Source organism: Balaenoptera physalus (assembly GCF_965194825.1).
Source record: "Balaenoptera physalus genome assembly, chromosome: 18".
In the NCBI taxonomy this organism is placed as follows: domain Eukaryota; kingdom Metazoa; phylum Chordata; class Mammalia; order Artiodactyla; family Balaenopteridae; genus Balaenoptera; species Balaenoptera physalus.
The window spans coordinates 17063024-17083155 of record NC_138899.1 but is presented as its reverse complement, the minus strand read 5'-3'; the positions used below and the strand labels follow the sequence as shown (position 1 = coordinate 17083155).

At 35.4% G+C, this 20132-nt stretch overlaps 1 protein-coding gene and 1 long non-coding RNA gene across 2 annotated transcripts in view; one reads left to right on the top strand and one right to left on the bottom strand.

The window, feature by feature from the left end:
- GPC5 (glypican 5) overlaps positions 1–20132 on the top strand; it is a gene marked incomplete at its 5' end in the record, with an annotated part of 1365225 nt that overhangs the window by 1234883 nt on the left and 110210 nt on the right. The gene's annotated exons all lie outside the window — the stretch shown is intronic.
- Positions 6213–20132, bottom strand: part of LOC309647418 — a 774616-nt gene continuing 760696 nt past the window's right edge. The window contains exon 2 of the long non-coding RNA XR_014256036.1: positions 6213–6312. This is a non-coding gene — a long non-coding RNA (uncharacterized lncRNA). The remainder of the gene's footprint in view (positions 6313–20132) is intronic.

The window sequence follows — 20132 nt, the reverse complement described above, 5'->3', positions numbered from 1 at the left end:
TGGTCATTTAGGTTGCTTCCATGTCTTGCCTATTGTAAATAGTGCTGCAGTGAACATTGGGGTGCATGTATCTTTTCAGATTATAGTTTTCTTGGGATATATGCCCAGGAGGGGGAATGCTGGATCATACGGTAGTTCGTTCTTTCTTTTTTTTACATCTTTAAAGTAAAGTATAATTGCTTTACAATGTTGTGTTAGTTTCTGCTGTATAACAAAGTGAATCAGCTATATGTATACATATATCCCCATATCCCCTCCCTTTTGAGCCTCCCTCCCACCCATCCCTATCCCACCCCGCTAGGTGGTCACAAAGCACCGACCTGATTTCCTTGTGCTATGCAGCTGCTTCCCACTAGCTAGCTATTTTACATTTGGTAGTGTATATATATCAGTGCTACTCTCTTACCTAGTCCTAGCTTCCTCTTCCCCACCCCCACCTTGTCCTCAAGTCCATTATCTACGTCTGCATCTTTATTCCTGTCCTGCCCCTAGGTTCATCAGAAACATTTTTTTTTTTTTTAGATTCCACGTATATATGTTAGCATACAGTATTTGGTTTTCTCTTTCTGGCTTACTTCACTCTGTATGACAGACTCTAGGTCCATCCACCTCACTACAAATAACTCAATTTCATTTCCTTTTATGGCTGAGTAATATTCCATTGTATATATGTGTCACATTTTCTTTATCCATTCATCTGTCGATGGACACTTAGGCTGCTTCCATGTCCTAGCTAATGTAAATAGTGCTGCAATGAATGTTGTGATACATGACTCTTTTTGAATTATGGTTTTCTCAGGGTATATGCCCAGTAGTGGGATTGCTGGGTCATATGGTAGTTCTATTTTTAGTTTTTTAAGGAACCTCCATACTGTTCTCCATAGTGGTTGTACCAATTTACATTCCCACCAACAGTGTAGGAGGGTTCCCTTTTCTCCACACCCTCTCCAGCATTTATTGTTTGTAGACTTTTTGGTGATCACCATTCTGACCAGCGTGAGGTGATATCTCATTGAGTCTTGATTTGCATTTCTCTAATAATTAGCGATGTTGAGCATCTTTTCATGTGCTTTTTGGCCATCTGTGTTTCCTCTTTGGAGAAATGTGTGTTTAGATCTTCTACCCATTTTTTGATTGGTTTGTTTGTTTTTTTTTGATATTGAGCTGCATGAACTGTTTGTATATTTTGGAGATTAAGCCCTTGTCATTTCCTTTGTTTGCAAATATTTTCTCCCATTCTGTGGGTTGTCTTTTTATTTTGTTTATGGTTTCCTTTGCTGTGCAGAATCTGTTAAGTTTAATTAGGTCCCACTTGTTGATTTTTGTTTTTATTTTCATTACTTTCAGAGGTGGATCAAAAAAGATATTGCTGCAATTTATGTCAAAGTGTTTTCTGCCCATGTTTTCCTCTAAGAGTTTTGTAGTATCTGGTCTTACATCCAGGTCTTTAATCCATTGTGAGGTTTTTTTTGTGTATGGTGTTAGAGAATGTTCTAGTTTCGTTCTTTTACATGTAGCTATCCAGTTTTCCCAGCACCATTTATTGAAGGGACTGTCTTTTCTCCATTGTATATTCTTGCCTCCTTTGTCATAGATTAATTGACCATAGGTGCATGGGTTTATTTCTGGGCTTTCAATCCTGTTCTATTGATCTATATTTCTGTTTTCATGCCAGTACCATATGGTTTTGATTACTTTAGCTTTGTAGTATAGTCTGAAGTCAGGGAGCCTGATTCCTCTAGCTCTATTTTTCTTTCTCAGGTTTGCTTTTGCTACTCGGGGTCTTTTGTGTTTCCCCAAATTAGTTATTTCCTCCTCCATTTCCAAAGTGATAGTGTGGCATTCCTCGTGTTATAGAACAATTCGTCATCATATCTACATCACAGAGTATCTCCCTATCCAACTAGATAACTGACAACTTCTAGGCAGCAAATATATATTTTCATCTCTTAATCCCTAATACCTGGGCCCAGAGGGTACTCAATAAATATATGGTGAATTAAATTTAATTCCTTCCATGTTTAGTATGAAACTACAGCTAAAATAGTTCAGAAAAAAAGCAGAAGGGAGACATGTTCACTTAAGCAGCTCATACTTCTGTGGTATTTGCAAACAGCTTCACCCTAGGCCTATCAGAAATTGCATACAAAATCTGATTGAAAGAAAAATCTGAACCAGATATGCCTGGAAATCTACTTCATTCCATCATATCAATTGTTCCTTAAACAGGATATTGAATTCACTATGAAATTAAGAAAACTGAAATTAAGAAAACTGATCAAGTAGCAAGTTTGAATGAAAGTTTAGTATTTACTTAGAAGTATGATGTCAAGTAGATACAACTTACAACTTGTTTTGCTTCATGTATTTGGGGTTTTTTCTTCCCTCATTGAATGGTACAGATGTGTTTGCTTTTACTTATGCATTTTCATCTAAAAAATTAGTAATACAAATAAATACCACCTTTTGAAGTATGTTGCAAATCTAACTCTAAAATGAAAAATGATATATTTTCCTAAAAGTTGTCTCTTCTAGTATTTTGGAAATCTAAGTGTGTCACCTCTAGAGTATATTGGTTCAGGATATAAAATTGAACACAGCCATACTGAAATATATTTTGTACTATATATATTGATGTCACCACTCTGACAAAAGTTTTTACCTTTTCCAAAGAGACAAAATTACTACACATAAATTCTTAGAAATTATGAGAATAATTATAAGCATTCTTAATAATTGCAACCTAGTTTCTAAGACCCTTTCTTATTCAATAGTAAAGACCACTTCTTAAAATATGTAAAGGATGACAGCTTCTTGTCATTTCCCATAGCTTTTCTAGATATGGAGATTAACATGTATTTTTATATTCATTTAAAATTTAATTGTTTTCATTGACTTTTCATCAGACACTCTAGTGATGAATTATTTCAAAAATTGAAAATTTGAGAAAACACATATGTAGGGATGGTTCTATTAGGCAATGATCCCATTGTAGTTAATGTTGAAAATGTGCTATCTGAGTGTAAAGAGATAATGATGTTTAGTGAAAAGCAAACTATTCAAAAATAACAAAAGATTTTTTCAGACCAATTCCTGTTCTGCTCATAATTCAAGGGAGTATTTTCTTTTATTTTTGCTTATGTTATTCTGCTTCTCAAACCAAGCCTCACATTACCCAGCATTCTCAAAGTCTATTCTGTAGACAAGTAGTCCTAAAGAGTTTTCAAAGGAAAAAGGGGTTACATGGTCGAACAGGTTTGAGAAGCCATGCATGTAAATTCTCAAAAGGACCTATCCCCCTTTTGAGAATTTACATGCATAGAGTAAACTAAAAGGCTCACAGAAATCCAGGAGTGAAGTTCTAAGTTTAACCTAGAATTTTCAAAACTTATTTGACCATAGTACTCTTTTACTTGTGATGTCTGTTAATAAACCACAGGAACAGTTTTTGTGGTCCTTGCTTTGTCATAATAGCCATGAAGATTATATTACATTAATTACGATTTTGCTGGCTGCAATCAATTTTCATAGTATTTATTCTTAATTAATTAATTTACTGCCTCTGCATGAAATGGTAATTTGGTGGGTCATTATAGACTTAAATACACATACAATGTCCTTATTTATAAACATATGTCTCTGCATGTTTTTAGCAAATTCATATGTATAAAATAACTCCAAGATATTTCAGAGTATTCACTCTTCATTCTAAATTTAGTGACTGCCAGCTGGATTTGACAATTAGTATGCCTGAACAGAGCTAGAATTTTAGACTGAAAATTGGAAATACAGTTAATTAGGTAAGATAAGTAATAATTGACCTAAGAGTTAAGACCATGAAGAGAAATTTAAAGTTAGAGGCTATGTGTTGTAGCCACTGATAGGCTTTGGGTTTTGTTTCTTTAAACAAGGAACAACATTCTTAAGCCTACTTGCAGATTGCTTTCCATGAAGAGGAGCAGTTGCACTAGACTTTCTGCCAGCTTATATCACATCTTTCCATTTCTCTGTCACTGGATCCACACTCTGCCTTCCTTCATGTTTCTTAGAATGAACTGAACATGATTGTATTGAGGATGTGATCTAAACCCCATTCCTCTCACCTTGGCAAGACCATCATTATGTCATCTCTCTTCAGCACCCTCAACTTTTCTCTCCCTTCTGGAACATCCTACAAGATTACTGTTATCACTTTAATAATAATAATAATAATGCCTTGATCCAACATTCCTCTCTAGTTCCCGTCCCACTTTTCTGCTTCCTTTATAGTAAGAACCCTAGAAGGAGATATTTATACTTCTTTTTTTTCATTTTTTTTCTCCTCAAGTTCCTTCTCAAAACTCACACAATTTACGTTTTATCCCTCTATTTTCAAAGTCACTAATGACTGCAGAGTACGTATTCCCTAAGGCCCACAGCCTCCTCTGCTCGTCCTCAGAGCTCGTCTTCTGTTCATCTCTCTCCCTTGCCCCTGCTGCTCTAGTCTTATTGCCCTTTGCTGGTCCTCAAATGTGCCAAGCAGCCTCCTTTCTCAGGGTGTTTGCACTTGGTGTATGTCTGCCTGAAATTCTCTCCTCTCAGATATTCAGAGAGCTCATTCCCCCACTGCCTGTAGGTTTCTGGATAAATTGTCACCTTATTAGTGAGACTTTCTCTGACCACTTACATAGACTAAGTACCTTATGCTCTGGCACTTTATATCAACTAGTACCCTGCTTTATTTTCTCACCAGCACTTATGAGTTGAACAAATAACTGTTCAAAATGTACTTGTTCCTTTGCCCTAGAAGTAATGACCAACTGCTGTCGGTCTCACTTACTTCACCATTACATTGTGAGTGCTACAGGGCAGATGCTTTGTTACGATGTTCTTAGTTGCACCCCTAGCTGTAGAGTAGTGCCTGGCATGTAATAGGTACTCCTTGCATATTTGCTGAATTAATGAATGTGAACACATATCAAGTGCTTGGTATGTACGAGACATTAGATTAGGAATTAAATAGCTCAATTATGAATAATATAGGTTTATTGATCCTTGTAATGGTGCTATACTAGCTAAGAGTACCAGGAAGACCTCATGGATAACACTGGACTTCTCCTGAAAGATTAGTAGGATATCCACACATGGGGTGCTTTGGAATTTCAAGCATAAAATAAACAAAGCACAAAGGTAGGAAAGTGTTGGGGAAATACTTGGCTAACATGGTTTGTCTAAAACAACAGATAGTGTGGTTGAGAATGAAAAGAAACAGGTAGAGTTTTTTTCTAATTTGTTAAATTGTGGTACAATACACATAACATAAAATTTCCTGTGTTAACCATTTTTAAGTGTAGAGTTCAATGGTACTAAGTACATTCATATTGTTGTGCAACGATCACCACCATCCATCTCCAGAACTCTTTTCATCTTGCAAAACTGAAACTCTGTTCCCATTAAATAGTAACTCCCCAGGACCCCCTCCTTCTAGCCCCTGGCTATCATCATTCTTTTTTTTTTTTTTCAATTTCCCTTTTCCCCCCATTCCCTAGCCTTTGGTAACTACCATTCTACCCTCTGTTACTATAGGTTGAGCTTTTTTTTTTTTTAAGCCTCCACATAAAAGTGAAATCATTCAGTGTTTATCTTTCTGTTTTGGGCCTATTTCACTTAGTATAATTTCCTCAGGGTTCATCCATGTTGTCACAAATGGCAAATTTCTTTCTTTCTTTGAGGCTGAATAATGGAGTATTTTATATACATAAACTTTCCTTTATCTATTCCTCATGAGACATTTAGGTTGTTTCCATATCTTGACTATTGTGAATAATGCTGCAATGAACATGGGAGTACAGTTATCTCTTCAAGATAGTGATTGTATTTCCTTCAGATATACACCCAGAAGTGGGATTGCTGGATCAAATGGTAATTCTATTTTTAGTTTTGTAAGGAACATCCGTACTGTTTTCCATAGTGGCTGTACCATTTACATTTCCACCAACTGCGTACAATGGTTCCCTTTTTCCCACATTTTCACCAACTAGTCATCTCTTGTCTTTTTGATAATAGCCAATAGATGTGAAGTAATATCTCATTGTGTTTTGGGTTTGTATTTCCTTGATGATTCGTGATGTTGATCAACTTTTCCTGTGCCTGCTGGCCATTCGTACATCTTCTTTGGAAAAATGTTTATTCAGGTTTCTCTCCATTTTTTTTTTTTTTTTTAAACAAAGAGGTTTTTTTTTTTAATTAATTAATTTATTTATTTATTTTTGGCTGTGTTGGTCTTCGTTTCTGTGCGAGGGCTTTCTCTAGTTGCGGCAAGCGGGGGCCACTCTTCATCGCGGTGCGCGGGCCTCTCACTATCGCGGCCTCTCTTGTTGCGGAGCACAGGCTCCAGACGCGCAGGCTCAGTAGTTGTGGCTCACGGGCCCAGTTGCTCCGCGGCATGTGGGATCTTCCCAGACCAGGGGTCGAACCCGTGTCCCCTGCATTGGCAGGCAGATTCTCAACCACTGCACCACCAGGGAAGCCCTCTCCATTTTTAAATCAAGGTATTTGGGGATTTTTGTTATTGAGTTGGAAATCAGGTAGAATATATAGAAAAAATAGCCCAAATATCAAAATAACCTTTCCCCTCCTCTCAAATATTTGTAAATCTATATTTCTTTTTTCTTAAATTCAGAGATAGGCATTATCTCTTTACATTATCTGTATCTATTGTATAGGCCTTTCTAATTTGACTAGTTTTACCGTGAACTATTATTTATTAATGTATGTATGTTTATGGATATGTATGTATATATATCCCCTGTTCTAAAGTAAGTTCCTCAAAGGTAAAAGCCACCTGATTCATATACTTATTTCAATTTCTGGCTAAGATGACTTCTTCTACCTGGTAGGCATTCAATAAAAGTTTGTTGTATTAATAAAGGCAGACGTCTTTAATTGCAAAATTACCCAGCTAAAATATTGAAAAGGTAGAATGAGGAAAGATTTTAGAGATTATCTAACATTAGCCAGTTTGAGTTTGTGGTAGGAAATGGAAGCCTAAACAAGATTTTTAAACTTGAAAGTCACAATCCAAATTGTACTTTAGAGAGATTAATCTAGTATCATAGATTTTATTGCTGCAGGGAGGTTTCAGAACAGGGAGGCCATCTGGGAGATAATTCCAATAGGTAATTCCAACTAATTAAGAGGTAATGAGTATCTGAAATAGAGTGGAACAAATGAAAATGGGAAAGAGAGGACAGAAAGGAAGACTATTGTTAGGTATCAGCTATAAGACTTAGCAGGTTCTCATTTTAGGGAACATCACAGAATGTTTAATTATGACATCAAGATTTTAAGTCTGAGAGATTTAAAGAAAGTCGAGCCACTGTCAGAAAGAGGGAAATGTGAAGGTTTTTGATAAAATGTGATTTGGAGTTTAGACTTGGGGGGTGCCTTTGGCCATCTGGGTAGAGATGTTTAGGAAACAGCAGTTATATCTGAGTTTAAGGAAAGAGGTCAATGCTAAAAGTATAGATTTTGGGTACACCTGCAAGGAGCTAATGATTAAAGTTCTGGTTGATTATTATAATTGTTCTTCTTTGGATGAGTTAGAGTCGAGTGAAAAAGAAAAAAATTACAAGCTGGCTTTTGAATTAGTGCAGGTGTGATCTGTCAATAAAAATCCATAATAACAATATACGTAGAAACTGAGAAAATAAGTGAATTTGTGGATAAAGAATTGGCAGAAATTTGGGTGAAACTAAAGGTAGTAAATATATTTGAATAATAATTAAAAACTAATTATCTCTACATAGGGACAGAGTTTAATAATATCATGGTAGTATTCTTTTTTGGGTTACTATAGAGTTAACTTCTAGTTTTTATTTGTTGTATGGTATGACCAACTAATTATTAATTCAATATTATTCACTGTGGTCTTTTTCTTTTCTTTTTTTTTTTGCCAAGTACATGGATTAAAAAGTTTGGTAAACTGATTTCTACCTCTCAAGGTGCTTCCTGTATAGTAGTCATAGTCATGTATTGTTTATGATGCTAGAAACAGCTGTATCTTCCATTAAGGGTACCAATGAGCCAGAGGTTGGATCTGTTACTGGAGAGAAATATGAGAATTCAGAAGGAAGGTGTTACACGACTTGTCTGGATAAAGGAATATGTACTCTCTCATCTGCCCCCTCCAGGATGGGAGAGAATGTGAACAGGAAAGCATGAGAGGAGGTTTTCTGGAAGTCATAGCACTGTAAACAAAAACTCCAGTACGAAATGTAGCAAGACGTTTAATATAACCTCCAGCATATTGTGCAAATATAGCATGGGTTACTATAGCATGAGATGAAGATGGATCAGAGCTCCAAGGCCATATAAGGAAAGTCTCTGGCTATCTTGATGGGTGTTAGGACACAGAGAGAGCTTTAAACAGGGGAGAAATATGATCTAATTTGAATTTTAGAAATGTCCCTGGCCTCCGAATAGTGGGTAAAACAGTAGGGGGCAGGGACTAGAGATCAAAGGAAGGACTGGGAAGAATATTGCAGTGATCCAGAGATGCAGGGAAGAGATTCAGGTCATCTCCTCTAGATTACTGTCTGTGTGGATTGAGAGAAGCAGACAGACAGATTTCAAAAGTAATTTCACCAAACTTGGTAATTGTTTAGATGTGAGAATGAGGGAGAAGATTGAATAACAGTTATCTGGTTTGAAAAGCTAGATGGATAGAGGCAACATCCATGAGATAGGGAAAGTGAGAGCAAAAGATGTTTGAGAGAAAAGGTCCTGAAGCTCCTTTTGGATAGGACGATTCTACGGTGTCCATAACCACCCAAGATGAGGTGCTCAGTGCGCAGGTACTGAATGGCTTTGAACTCAGGTGAGAGATCAAGGCTAAAGATTTTGGAATTTTTGATTTGTAAGTAATAACTGAGTACTTAAGAGGAGATGAAATTGACTTTAGGAAGAGTGTAGAAAGAACCTTGAGAGTACAGATGTTTCAGGGACATCCAGAGGTATCTAAAAAGAAGCTACCAGGGATATAGTGTGGCAAGCAAGATTGGGATTCATGAGATAATGGTCAGAAAATCAGACATGAGGATATTGAGGGAATCAGTTAAAGCAATGACATAATACCAGGTTGAAAAAAGATTTCAGTGAAGCTATAGCAGTGGGTAATGGCAGTGAGGGATTATCTAGAGAGAGAATAAGCCTAATTCAGACCATAGCACACCTCGGTCCTAGAAAGAAATAAAGTGAGACTTTATATAGAAATAGAAGTAGATAGATAGATGTAGGTAGATAGAGATATCCACCCCAGAGTATGTCTATACTATATACAATATCCTATAATCCACAGTATAATAGTTGGTTACTGCAAAATGCTAAAAAATTACTGACTGATAATATATTGAGATATGTAGGATGCCTTCTTTATGGAAAGACCAGATTTATTCCTCTGGTCACCTGGGATTCGTTTTGAGATTTTGGTCCACAATGTTGACCAGCATCTCACATTAGGATGACCTTATTTCTAAGGGATCAGCTGCCTAAAGCAAATTAGGATTCTGGTAGTCCAGCATAGACGCAACATGGGTCTTTTTACTGATGTCTTCTAAGTGGTGATTTATGCTTTGAGATGCCAGTGGCAAGAACCACACACTCTTCATATTTTAGCACATTTGACACCTCCACAAGCTAGGTGCATTTCTACAGCACACCTGGCACCTTTGAAAATGTTAAGTCACATCAGAACAATTTGAATTTTAGTCCTCTGGAATCAGTGGTGCAGAAGGTCTCTTGGTAATGCTTAGGTCTGAAATAATTGTGTGTTTCTTTTCCTCATAATTTGGACTCACGTGGTTTATAGAGATTTGGCATGGTCCCGAAACCTTCCCTCCAGCCAGCTTGCCACTCCAGATGGCACTGCCTTTCTGAACAAGCTGATTCCTCTGGTCATGGAGGTGAAATAGTATTTATTTATAAGTCCTTGGCTAGTCTTGCTTATAACTATTATTCACTTCATTGATCATGAATATACAGTTTTAAACTTGTGATATTTTTGACTGGTGTCAGGCATTTTTAAAACTCTAAGCTAATCATCAACAAGTAAAAACTAATAGTTCAATTTTTCAGCATGTTAGTTTACATATACACATGGATTCTGTAAATGTCAAGTTAAACATAAAGTTACCTTTAAGTAGCTTACACTCTAAGCCATTTTGACTTCTTTAAGAATATGATTGATTCTTTTTTAATTTTCTTTTTTTTAAAAGAAAAAAATATTTCCTTATAGCTTATTTTATACCTAATAGTTTATACCTCTTAATCCCCTACCTCAATCTTGCCCCTCCTCTCCCCACAAACTGGTAACCACTAGTTTGTTCTCTGTATCTGTGAGTCTGCTTCTTTTTTGTTATATTCACTAGTTTGTTGTATTTTTCAGATTCCACATATAAATGATATCATGCATTATTTCTTTCTTTGTCTGATTTATTTTACTTAGCATAATACCCTCCAAGTCCATCCATGTTGCTACAAATGGCAAATTTTCATTATTTTTTTATAGCTGAGTAGTATTCCACTGTATGTGTGTGTGTATATATGTATATTCCACATCTTAATGGCTGATTCTTTTTTAATTGAAATTTTCTTCTTTACAGATTTGAGCTCATCATTTCTGTATTAAAGAATTCTCAAAGCATTCAGCATTATTGATGAACACAAGCCTTTAGAAAAACACATAGTATATAATCCATTACTTATATTTAGTCAGTTTTTTCTGTTTTTGAGTTCTGAGTTCTAGGATATTCATTTGACCGGTCACTAGTTCAACAACAATAAAAATATTGGTCCCCAACCTGTCATCTAATAGTTTCATTAAAATGGGGTATTGACTCAGCACGTACATCTAAGTTTATCATATTGAAAGATTAAGCCATAATGAATACAGTAGCTGTGTTAAGAATTACTTCATAGGGATACCTCAGCTTTCATTTGAAATTTTAAATATTTCATAATTTTTGACTTTGGTCTTTCTGCAAAACCAACTTACTTCAAAATAAATATTTTGCTCACTATAATTCCAAGAGTTTCCAAGTAATAAAAGCAAAATAGAAAGGTTTTTACAAACCTAGAGAACTAACAATGTTTGCTTTAGAACTACCTACATTTGTTTAATTTTTACTTGCATTTTATTGTAAGTAATTCTTCCCCCCAAATAATCATGGGCATGATACATCTTCCCAATAGCCCTTCTGAAGTTACCTCTAAAGGCAGAGGAATTCCTATAGGTTTCTCTATCTGCCTTCTGTTTGTGTGAGATAGCTTTACTACCCAATTTGTCTATCAATAACTGCAGGTCATATTTTGAACGTACTGAAAGTTTACTACAATGTTGTTTAATTACTCAATATGGAGGGCCTTACAGTAGATTTTAAGGACAACACTGGCTATCTTGATGATGATAACATTCTTTCTATTTAAATAAAAGTATTCATCTCATAATTTTATTAATATGATGTCATCCCAAATGTTCACAAATGGTAGAATTTGGCTCCTAAGTTATTATCGTATATATGAATACTCCTCACTGACACATCCATTTTTAGTGTTTTGGTAAACTGGCTTAACAGTTACTTGTGATTTATGTGCACAAAGTAAGTTATATTATCTCCATTTTGTAGATGAGGAAATAGCATTCAAGAGCTAAAAGCATCGCATTCATTTAACCCCAGTGGTATTCTCTTGGATTATATCTTTGAACCAGAGGGAAGGGAAATTAATAAGAAAAAGAAGAAAAATGTCAAAATCAAAGAACAAGTGCATAACCATTTTCTTCAGCCTTTGAGTGGTTATATTTAGTTTCATGTTGGAAAAAGAGAAAACGCTTTATGTTTTCAAGAGAGAGTGCAAGTGAGATCTGTGGAAATAATAAGCAGGTCTCTGGGGTGTGCACTGACCTCTTCCTTTTGAGTCTGAACACTGGTTATGGATTGTATTGATCATATATTAAAATGACAGATGGCCTTCACATTAGCTTGCACACAAGTCTCTTAGTGAAACCTATTGTAACATGTCAGATGCAACTTAAGAACTGAACTAGACATTGATGGACAGGACCTTCCACTGATCATTGAAAACATGTAGATTCTCCCTGATTAAATCGATGCTTCTCACTTTAATGAGCTGCTATTGATTGGGGGTTTACTGCTATGATGTATTATGATATTGCCATTCACAGTGCCACAGCTAAGAGGTTGTAAGGATTTCTGTTATAAATCCTTTTTTTAGAAGCTTGTAGCTCAACCATAAAATGAGCCAGTGATACGACACATAGCAGGCAGTCACTCTGACTGCAAATTATTTTCCACAATTAAAATACATATATACCTATTTAGTAGCTTCAATTTTCTTTGGATAACCAGAAAAATGAAGACCTGAGCTAGTCTATGAATTGTGTGATATGTAATAAAGACTTCTTCTTGTTGAAAAGAAGATTTAATACGATATGCTCTACTGGTCTACCTCATAGGACCACAAGAAACAGTCCTAAAAGTGGGAAATGGAAAATGACATGTTGCCAGTTTCTCCTTGAGTTTAAATCATGAACTATACACTTGGCACTTAAGCTAGTTTGATATACGACATTATTGCTAAAACAATAACAATATAAGACAAGTTTTATTCTGAACTGAAAAGCTGAAGAAACTGGCATCTTTCATTTAATCAACCCTGAGAACATTTTTAAATACGCAATTATTTTTATTTTATTTAAATTATAAAAGTCTGATTTTGGAACACAATCAAATTTAAAAGGGTATTTCTGTCTTTAATTTGTGACAGAAATACTCTTTTCCACACCACTGTATTTATGAATGTGATACTATTTTAAGCATCCAGTACATTTTTTTCTCTCTTTCGAGTAGGCATTTAAATGTTTGCTGGATGATTTAATGAATGACACGGATGAATGAGTAAAAGTTATGAGAATCTTGATTTCATCTCTCTAGTTCTAATGAAATTTTGAATATTAGTTTGTCAGGAGAGTATCAGTTTCAGCCTTTACTTTAAAACATCCATTCTGTATTTACCTTTCAGAAGTAGAAACAAAAACAAACCAACAAAAACAAAAAAAACAGCTTTTTCAGACCTCTTGCACCATTGATTGTGGGCACTGTTCCAAATATATTTTGGGAGTTCTTGGCCAGGCGAGCATATACTGATGTACTCTTGGACTGTTATTTTTTTTTTTTTTTAAGGTTTGGAAAAGCCTATTTATTTCCTAGGTTATTTATTCACATTTATTTATTTAATAGACCTTTACTGGAGTACAATTGCTTCACAATACTGTGTTCCTGTTGTACAAAAAAGTGAATCAGCCATATGCATGCATATATCCCCATATCCCCTCCCTCTTGCATCTCCCTCCCACCCTCCCTATCCCACCCCTCTAGGTGGTCGCAAAGCACTGAGCTGATCTCCCTGTGCTATGCGGCTGCTTCCCACTAGCTATCTATTTTACATTTGGTAGTGTGTATATGTCCATGCCACTCTCTCACTTCTCCCCAGCGTCCCCCTCCCCACCCCATGTCTTCAAGTTGGACTGCTTTTATATTCTAAGAGATTTTAGGGTGTCTACTGGATTATTAAATGTCACCAGGAAAACTAACTTAACAGCATAGCAGCTTTACACCAAATTGGTAAAATGTAAACTAAAGGGAATTTGCTTATTACTTTAAAAAGCATATTTTAGATATTAATTAAGGAACCATTGGGCCATCTTTTGAGTATATGGTATATTATATTCAATATACTCTTACATCATACTCTTACATCATTGCTAGGTATTGCTAACAGAGGTGGAAGTTTGTTAAATCAGGTCATATTAACTACCTAATAATATTTAGAATGCCATTATGTACATAACACTTTCATTGTTTATGAGAAAACAATGCATGCTATTTTATCTCGCACAGTATCTGTAAGATCATTAGTTTTGCTTAGTGTCCTTTTTGATGGTATTAAGTGACAACACCATTTAAATGTGACTATTAAGCACAGTACTTCAGACACCAAGGGGTTAATTGATTCTGACAAAATATTTAATGTTTCTAAAGTATATAGAGATATATATTAACATTAATATGCTTCTCTTGACTGCTTTATATGGTTTCCAATAACATATTTCAATGAACATATTTGCTATAATTTTAGTTCAATGAAATGCAGGAGGCACATGAGTAGAAAATAGAGCAATATGTAATTATGCTGAATGACCTCTGAAATTCAAAGAGCCACTAGTTTGTATAATTCAATAAGGAAAGAAACATAGTCAGAAAATTCAACTCAACTTTCTCATAGTTGCATAATGAATGATAGCAAGTATTGGGGAAAAATTAGAGGACCAGATTCTCTGTGCATTAAAATCCATGGGAGTGGGACTTCCCTGGTGGTGCAGTGGTTAAGAATCCGCCTGCCAGTGCAGGGGACATGGCTTCGATCCTTGGTCCAGGAAGATCCCACATGCCGCGGAGCAAGTAAGTTCATGCACCACAACTACTGAGCTTGCGCTCTAGAGCCCCTGAGCCACAGCTACTGAGCCCACATGCCACAACTACTGAAGCCCACGTGCCTCAACTACTGAAGCCCGCGTGCCTAGAGCTCGTGCTCTGCAACAAGAGAAGCCACCGCAATGAGAAGCCCACGCACCGCAACAAAGAGTAGCCCCGGCTTGCCGCAACTAGAGAAAGCCGGCGCGCAGCAATGAAGACCCAACGCAGCCAAAAATAAATAAATAAATTTACATATAAAAAAAAATCCATAGGAGCTTTATAGTAGAAGTCCCTGAGCCACGCTATTTCTCTCCCAGCTAAAGTCTGGTTCACTAAGCTCTGCAGCTTTATAATTGCCACAAGTATTGAAGTTGGACTGAATATTTTTTCACTTCTATCCACAGACACAAAAGGTAGGCTGAACCAGAATAATCTCACCGGAGCATTTGAACGAGTGTCTCCATAATGATCTCTTCAATTTCTAAATAATAGTTAGAAAAGTTTTAAGGTTTTCTTTTCTACACAATGTGAAAAGTAATAAAAAGAAGAGACATATTAATGCTGATTCCTAGGACTCTAGGAAGAAGATGCTTCCTCTCAATCATTTTGTAAACTATGAGAAAACTGGTTATATCTCCAACTTGTGATGATATTCTCTAGACAAATGCATTTTCTTTTGCCTTGTCCTTCTTAAGGGTATTTATTTCAAGGTGATTATATATTAGTGAATCCTATCATTTTCAGTTTTCCTTTCTTGAGTTAAACCTCCTTGAAACAATATTACAGAGGAGAAAAGGTAATGCCAGAAGAGGAAAAGAAAAAGAAATGAAGTGAAAAGCAGGGCAGATAACGCAGAAAATGAGAGGACAATAAGTCTTAAGAGGAATTAAGAGACCAGGTACAGCTGTACAACTAGCATCTTCTAGTTGCATGAAAGGAGAATGTCTTTATTAATTCTTTAGTATCTGTACTTCCTTAGAGCTCTCTTGAATCAATGTACCACTCCTAGTATTTAAATGATTTTCTATACTTATGGCAATCGCTCAGGCTCACATGACCCTTAGTCCCAAAGAGGACTAATTCTTAAATTCAGTTTATTCTGAACTAAGCACAAACTCCAAAACAATGGAAAGGCTTTAGGTCTGTATAGTGTCATGTTATTGCATTTTCCCTCTCAGAGATCTGAACCATTAGGTAACCCATTATCTCTCTTGTTTATAACCAAGTATGATATGTATGTTTTGTGACCTTTAAAAATGCTTTGTCTACAACACTCCCACACTAAAAGCATTTCTATAGAAACAAAAAAGAATGAGGAAAATACTTATTACTTACATTGTTCTAGGATTTCTATTTTCACCAGTTGCTTAAAATAGACATGCTTCTAGTTGGAAGCAGCTCTTCTAAGGTATAATGAAGCACAAAATGTACTGTTTATGAAAAATTGATACTTAGAAACCTTTTGCTATGCCATAATAAAATTCATCTTTCATTAGAAGTACAACCTAAGATATGAACATTTTTCTGCTACTGTGAGTGAACACTTCCCAAAGACTGGGCTAGAGAAAACATACTGTTTCATGACTGTGTCAATGTGTGGAAACATTTGAAGAGGAACCTACAGTCTCACTTATTTATTTTTGCTTTTGCTGCCAGATTCAAAAAACCATTGCCAATGCCTATGTCAAGGACCTTACCACCTATGTTTTCTTTTAGTTTTATGGTTTCAGGTGTTACATTCAAGTCTTTAATCCATTTTGGGTTATTTTTAAGATAAAATAACTTAAAAATAAGTGGTGTAATGTAGTGGTCGAATTTTATTCTTTGGCATGTGACTGCCTAGTTTTCCCAAAATCATTTATTGAAGAGATGCTCCTTCTCTCATTGTATATTCTTGGCATCTTTGTTGTAAATTAACTGACCACATATGTATGGATTCATTTCTGGGCTCTCTGTTCTGTTCTATTCATCTATGTGTCTATTTAAATACTAGTACCATACTGTATTAATTACTATAGCTTTGTAGTATAGTTTGAAAGCAGGGAATGTGATGACTCCAGCTTTGTTCTTCTTTCTCAAGATTGGTTTGGCTATTTTGGGTTTTTTGTGGTTCCACAAAAATTTTAGGATTATTTGTTCAATTGCTTTGAAAAATGCCATTGGCATGTTTATAGAGATTGCATTGAACCTGTAGACTTCTTTGTGTATTATGTAATCAATTTTAACAATGTTGATTCTTTCAATTCATGGGCATGGAATATATTTACATTCATTTGTATCTTTTTCATTAATTCTTTCATTAATGTCTTATAGGCTTTAATAGATCTTTCACCTCCCTGCTTAAATTTATTCCTAAGTATTTTACTCTTTATGATGCAATTGTAAATGGAATTGTTTTCTTTATTTTCCTTTCTGATAGTTTGTTATTAGTGTGTAAAAACTCAACAGATTTTTGTGCATTGTTTTTGTATCCTGCAACTTTACTGAATTTGTTTAGTAATTCTAACAGTTATTTGATGGAGTCTTTAGGGTTTTCTATATATAATATGTCATCTGCATATACTGACAATTTTACTTCTTCCTTTCCAATTTGTATGCCTTTTATTTCTTTTTCTTCCCTAAATGCTCTGGCTAGGACTTTGAATACTATGTTGAATAAAAGTGGTGACAGTAGGTATTCTTGTCTTGTTCCTGATCTTAGAGGAAAAGTTTCGTTAGCTTTGGGCTTGTCATATACAACATTTATTATGTTGCAATATGTTCCCTCTATACTTAGTTTGTTGAGACTTTTTACCATAAATGAATGTTAAATTTTTTCAAATGTATTTTCTATAGGTATTGAGATCATATGATTTTATTCTTTTTTTTAATTTTTATTTTATATTGGAGTATAGTTGATAAACAATGTTGTGTTAGTTTCAGGTGTACAGCAAAGTGATTCAGTTATACATATACATGTATCTATTCTTTTTCAAATTCTTTTCCCATTTAGGTTATTACAGAATATTGAGCAGAGTTCCCTGTGCTATACAGTCGGTCCTTGATGGTTATCTATTTTAAATAAGCAGTATGTACATGTCACTCCCAAACTCCCCCCTACCCTGGCCCCCTGGTAACCACAAGTTCATTCTCTAAGTCTGTGAGTCTGTTTCTAATTTATAAATAAGTTCAATTGTATATTTTTTTGATTCCACATATAAGCGATATCATATGATACTTATCTTTCTCCGTCTGACTTAATTCACTTAGTATGATAATCTCCAGGTCCATCCATGTTGCTGCAAATGGCATTATTTCATTCTTCTTAATGGCTGAGTAATATTCCATTGTATATATGTACCACATCTTGTTTATCCATTCCTCTGTCGATGGACATTTAGGTTGCTTCTATGTCTTGGCTATTGTAAACAACACTGCAATGAACATTGGGGTACATGTATCCTTTCAAACCATGTTTTCCTCTGGTATGAGTGGGATTGCTGGATCATATGGTAGCTCTATTTTTAGATTTTTTAAGGAACCTCCATACTGTTCTCCATAGTGACTGTACCAATTTACACTCCCAACAACAGTGTAAGAGGGCTCCCTTTTCTCCACACCCTCTCCAGCGTTTATTATTTGTAGACTTGTTGATGATGGCCATTCTGACTGGTATGAGGTGATAACTCATTGTAGTTTTGATTTTCCTTTCTCTAATAATTAGCAAAGTTAAGCATCTTTTCATGTGCCTCTTGGCCATCTGTATATCTTCTTTGGAGAAATGTCTATTTAGGTCTTCTGCCCATTTTTTGATTGGGTTGCTTGTTGTTTTTGATACTGAGCCACATGAGCTGCTTGTAAAATTTGGAGATTAATACCTTGTGGGTCACATCGTTTGCAAATATTTTCTCCCATTCTGCAGGTTGCCTTTTAGTTTTGTTTGTCGTTTCCTCTGCTGCATAAAAGGTTTTGAGTTTAATTAGGTTACATTTGTTTATTTTGTTTTTATTTCCATTACTCTAGGAGACACATCAAATAAGATATTGCTGCGATTTATGTCAAAGAGTGTTCTTCCTATATTTTCCTCTAAGAGTTTTATAGTGTCTGGTCTTACATTTAGGTCTTTAATCCATTTTGAGTTTATTTTTGTGTATGGTGTTAGAGAATGTTCTAATTTCATTTTTTTACATATAGCTGTCCATTTTCCCCAGCACCATTTATTGAAGAGACTGTCTTTCTTCCATTGTATAGTCTTGCCTCCTTTGTTGTGGATTAATTGACCATAGGTGTGTGGGTTTATTTCTGACCTTTCTATCCTGTTCCATTGATTTATATTTCTGTTTTTGTGCCAGTACCATACTGCTTTGGTGACTGCACCTTTGTAGTATAGTCTGAAGTCAGGGAGCATGATTCCTGCAGCTCTGTTCTTTCTCAAGTTTGTTTTGCCTTTTCAGGGTCTTTTGTGTTTTCATAGAAAATTTAAAATTATTTGTTCTACATCTGTGAAAAATGTTACTGGTAATTTGATAGTGATTGCCTTGAATCTGTAGATTGCCTTGAGTAGTATAGTCATTTTGAGAATATTGATTCTTCCAATCCAAGAACATGGTATATCTTTCCTTCTGTTTGTGTCATCTTCGATTTCTTTCATCTGCATCTTATGGTTTTCAGAGTACAGGACTTTTGTCTCCTTGGCTAGGTTTATTCCTAGGTTTTTTTGTTTTTGTTTTTTGATGTGATGGTAAATGGGATTGTTTCTTTAATTTCTCTTTCTGATTGTTGATTGTTAGTGTATAGAAATGCAACAGATTTCTGTGTATTAGTTTTGTATCATGCAACTTTACCAAATTCATTGAAGAGCTCTAGTAGTTTTCTGATAGCATCTTTAAGCTTTTCTATGTGTAGTATCATGTCATCTGCAAACAGTGATAGTTTTACTTTTCCAGTTTGGATTCCTTTTTCTTCTCTGACTGCCATGGCTGGGACTTCTAAATCTATGTTCAATAAAATTGGTGAGAGTAGACATCCTTGTCTTGTTCCTGATTTTAGAGGAAATTCTTTTAGCTTTTCACTGTTGAGTGAGTATGATGTTAGCTGTAGGTTTGTCATATATGGCCTTTATTACATTAAGGTATGTTCCCTCTATGCCTACTTTCTGGAGAGTTTTTATGATAAATGGGTGTTGAATTTTGTCAAAAGCTTTTTTCTGTGTCTATTGAGATGATCATATGGTTTTTATTCTTCAATTTGTTGATGTGGTGTATCACACTGATTGATTTGCAGATATTGAAAAATCCTTGCATCCCTGGGATAAATCCCACTTGATCCCATTAGATCATGGTGTATGATCTTTTTAATGTGTTGTTGGATTCAGTGTGCTAGCATTTTGTTGAGGATTTTTGGTCTATGTTCATCAGTGATATTGGCCTGCAATTTTCTTATTTTGTTGTGGTATCTTTGTCTGGTTTGGTATCAGGGTGATGGTGGCCTCATAGAATGAGTTTGGGAGTGTTCCTTCCTCCACAATTTTTTGGAAGAGTTTGAGAAAGATGGGTGTTAGCTCTTCTCTAAATGTTTGATAGAATTCACCTGTGAAGCCATCTGCTCCTGGACTTTTGTTTG